Source organism: Anser brachyrhynchus (genome assembly GCF_964034855.1).
Source record: "Anser brachyrhynchus genome assembly, chromosome: 2".
Classification (NCBI taxonomy): Eukaryota; Metazoa; Chordata; class Aves; order Anseriformes; family Anatidae; genus Anser; species Anser brachyrhynchus.
In genome coordinates, this window is record NC_137695.1 from 102,722,220 (window position 1) to 102,727,015 (window position 4,796).

A 4,796-nucleotide genomic window follows, 5' to 3' on the forward strand; every position below is an offset into this window, starting at 1 on the left:
GGTCCCACACGGAGCAGATCTCCACGCTGCAGCCCGTGGAGGAGCCCCCGGTGGAGCAGGTGGATGTGGCCTGGAGGAGGCTGCGGCCCATGGAGAGCCCCCGCAGGAGCAGGCCCCGGGCCGGAGCTGCAGCCCGTGGAGAGGAGCCCACGCAGGAGCAGGGGGGCTGGGGGAAGCTGCTGCCCATGGGGGACCCCGTGCTGGAGCAGTTTGCTCCTGACAGATGGCCCCTGTGGTACAGAGCCATGTGGGAGCAGTTCTTGAAGAGCTGCTGCCTGTGGGCAGCCCCCGCAGGATCAGTTTGGGAAGGACGGCATCCCGTGGGAGGGACCCCACGTGGAGCAGGGGCAGAGAGTGACTGTGAAGGAGCGGTGGAGACAAAGCGTTAGGGACTGACCACAGCCCCTGTTCCTCTGCACTGCTTGGGGGGTGGAAGTAGAAGAGGGTGGATGGAGGGAAGGTGTTTTTTAGTTTGCTTTTAGTTTCTCGCTGCTCTAGCTTGTTAGTAGTAGGTAATAAATTACATTAATCTCACTTTGTTGAGTCGGATTTGCCTGTGGCAATAATTGGCAAGTGTTCTCCCTGTCGTTATCTCAACCCATGAGCTCTTTTCATTGTATTTTCTCCCAATTTTCTTCTGAGGAGGGGCAATGGGAGGGTGGTTGTGGTGGACTTTTGCTGCCCAGCTGAGTAAAACCATCACAGTTGTCTTCCTAGAAATCATTAGGTAAGTAAACAATGCCTAGTAAGCTCATACTAAGAATATTTATACACCCGCCAAGAGAGTGAGACCACAGTCATTATTTTTTGGAGAGGAAAAAAAAAAACCAAAAAAACAAACAAACAAACAAAAAAACAGAAAACAGTAACACATGTTTTGACACATGACATCTGTTGTCATCTGGATTTTTGCATCCCTGACTAGTGTGAGGTGGACTCCCTTCCCTTGGAGTATATTTGATTTTTAGCAGTACACCTAATCTGATTTTTCAAAATCTGCAGAGGAGCATTAACGAAACACGAAAGACAAACTTCGATTTTTTTTTTAATGTGATCCTGGGATCACAAAGGAAGAGACCCGATTCTTTTCAGGATTATTGAGCCAATGAAGAAAATAATTTAATTTGTCTTAGAGAAGAAAGTTAGAGCAAGTCTTTTTTCAAAACATAGAAGTTAATTATACTTACTATATTGATGCATTTCCTAAGCAAATACAAAAAATTAAATTGTACTATTGTTCTTCAATACAAAAAAAAAAAGGCGCTTCAAGCACAAATAGCAATAGATGGGAACATTATTGTTAACCAACTTGGAAAAGAGGGGCATGACACATTAAAATTGGAACCTTTTGAAAATGAAATTCCTCAGGTATTCTCCAAACAAACAAACAAAAATTTAAAACTGCAGTTGTTAGAACCTGATCTTGTTTGTTTTTGGAACCTGTCTTTATTCTTACTATAATTTCATACTATTCCACAGGATTTATAGAACTGAAACAAGCAGTATAACAACACATTTGAAAATAGATGACCTACGAGGTCTTTTCCAACCTAAATAATTCTATGAAATAAGGACAGAAGGTCATCCTTTACTGTATTTCAACTCTAGATATAGTCCCATAGATGAAGAAAATAAATGGAAGAAAGAGAAGGCAACTTGAAGGCAAGGAAGGAGCAAACAGTCATTTAATTTTTAATCTCATCTCTGCAGCAACAGAAAAGCTCACAGTTACCTAACAAAAAAGTAGACTTTGTCCTGGTTTTGGCTGGGATAGAGTTAATTTTCTTCCTAGTAGCTGGTATGGTGCTGTATTTGGATTTAGGATGAGAACAATGCTGATAACACACCAGTGGTTTAGTTGTTGCTGAGCAGTGCTTTCACAGCATCAAGGACTTTCCTGCTTTTCACGCTGCCCTGCCAGCGAGGAGGCTGGGGGTGTGCAAGACACTGGGAGGGGACACAGACTGGACAGCTGACCCAAACTGGCCAAAGGGATATTCCATACCATATTTTTACATATTTTACATAATTTTATTGTTCATGCTGAACAATAAAATGGGATTTGGCCAGGGTTGGGGGCATTGCTTGGGGTCTGGGTGGGCATCGGTAAGTGGGTGGTTAGCAATTGCATTGGGCATCACTGGCTTTATATTTTATTTTATTATTATTATTATTATTATTTTCCCTTCATTTTCTGTCATATTAAACTGTCTTTATCTCAACACGTAAGTTGTTTGGTTTTGTGTTTTTTTTTCAATTCTCTCCCACATCCCATGGTGGGGAGGACAGGTAGTGAGCAAGCAGCTGTTTCGTTCTTAGCTGCCTGCTGGGTTAAACCACGCCACCTGTGAAGATATAATTAGTTCCAAAAGGGCTAAGTAAGTGAACAAAACAAACAGAAATGAGACACCACCAAACCTTATGCACAGACTAGAGCGGATAAATGACTGTAGTTCTGTTTCTTGGGCATGCAGATTAGGAAGAGAAAAACAGTGTAATTCTTTTACAGAACCTCTCTCTGAAATTAGAATTTCAGAAGAGGAATACTTTTTTTTTTTTCATTTTCTTCTGATTTCTAGCATGTACCAAACAAACAATCCTAATAAAGCTTTGTTTCTATGGCTTTTTAATTCAATGGTATTAATTTAATATTACCCATTAGCAATACTAACCTAGAATTTAGATAATAATAATCCAGCAAAATAATTGTTACATAACAAGGCTATTTGTCATAAAATCTTCAAAGTAGACAACTAAAGGCATAACAGGATTCTATGAATAACAATACTTATGCATGTATCAAAAGATATATAGACAGCAGGTCAAAGGAGGTGATTCTCCCCCTCTACACTGCTCTCATGAGACACCACCTGGAGCACTGTGTTCAGCTCTGGGGCCACCAGCCCAGGAAGCACAAGGATGTATTAGAATAAGTCCAGAGGAGGCCCACAAGGAAGATCAAAGGGCTGGAGCACCTCTACTGTGAAGACAGGCTGAGAAAGTCTTTTACTGTATATCTTCTAGTGTTAATTACCAGTGTGTCTCACAGGGGAGAAGAAAAAAAAAAAAAGAGAGAGAGAGAGAGAGGAAAAAAAAAAAAAAAAGAGGATCCAGGATCCAATCTTGAATATATATATATATATTTAAATCAGATATTCTGAAATTCAATGGCAGAACATGTACATGGACGTACATGGCATTCAGATGGCATTTCAAGATATTGCTCAAGAGATGTGCTATTCTGGCAAGAGCTAGGAGCAACTCTCCATGATGTGTTAATTGTAGTCTTGAAGTTTACTGGAAGGTATTACATCTAACAGCAAATGTTGAGTCAACACCTCTGCCTTAAAATGAACTGACTCTGAATCTCACCTCCCACAGTTTTTCCTCATTCCACTTTAGGATAATAAAATTTCAGCTGTGAAGGCAAGAAGGTTTCTCTTCACTATTTTTTTTAAATGAGTTTAATATGCATATTGAGCACCATAGAGATATCACAGCTGCACCAACACTCCTTTGGGGTGGGGAGGACTTCGGTGTTAGTAAGAAGATATAAGAAGGTAGCTTCTTCAAAGCGACAAAGATCAATGCAATCTCAAATCAAGGTGTTTACACTCTTTAGTGAAAATTAATGCATACCACCTGGAACTGAATTATGCATTATAGATTATTATACTTCGACAGGCCTCAGTTTGGCAGAACTAACACTGATTCTTAGTGCTCAGAAATATAAACAAAGCAAGTTATAAAATAGTCTTCAAACCCGAAAATTCCTGTGCATTCCTACATGGTGGCAGAGTTTGAACCCATAGATTTATGTAAAAAAAAAAAATCAAAAAAAGCTCAATTTTTTTATCTGTTCCTGTCTTTATCACAGATGTATCCTGACTAGTTCATATTATTTTTCAGAGATCTTGTGAAATTTGCAGCAGATAGTTTGCCAGCAATTTTATGATGAGAAATAGAAGTAAAAATGCAAGAAAAATCATTTATGTGTACTTCTGATGAAGAGTGTGAAAGGTCTTGGTTCTGTACTTTAACAAAAACTATAAAGCCTAATAATTTTAGGGAACATATAATTCTTGATGAGTCACTTATATCCTTAGATATCTTTATTTTCCTCAAAAAATACATGTAGTTTACTGAATAGGTTGACAAATACTGTGTTGAAGTACATGCATCTTCCAACATCACTTTGGGATGGCTGCAGGATGCGAAGCTATTTTACATCCTTAGAATTCAACTAAATAAACACAATTAATTAATAAACACAGCTTTAAAAGCAACTTTTTTATTTTTTCCTCTCCTGTAATCTAATAGTAACAATATCTTCCATGAATACCTCTGCTCTATACATAAGATTGTAACAGAAGTGCCATGTGGCTAATGTTTCATCAGATAACACCTAAAACAGGTCTAAAGTCATAAAAATGTCACCTATCCCGTTCTCAAATACAGATTTTGAAAGTTCATAATTTTTATACTTGAGATAAAAAGTTAGCTCTTTTCCAAGGATAGCATTACTGTATGTACTCCATATTCAAATAGCAACAGTGACAGCCACAAAAATTTCAATCACTCTAAATACAATTACTGAGTTAAAAAGTTATGTTTTGTTTGCTCTTACAAAAAAAAAAAAAAGTACCACTGGCATTACCATTCTCACTAATGAGAGAACAATTTGTATCGTCAACATTTTAAGTGACAAAATTTGGCAAGATTAAAGGCTATGTTATTCATAAAAAGCGTATTTTCAGTTAGGCTTCAGAATATCTGGACTTCATCTGTCTCTATTT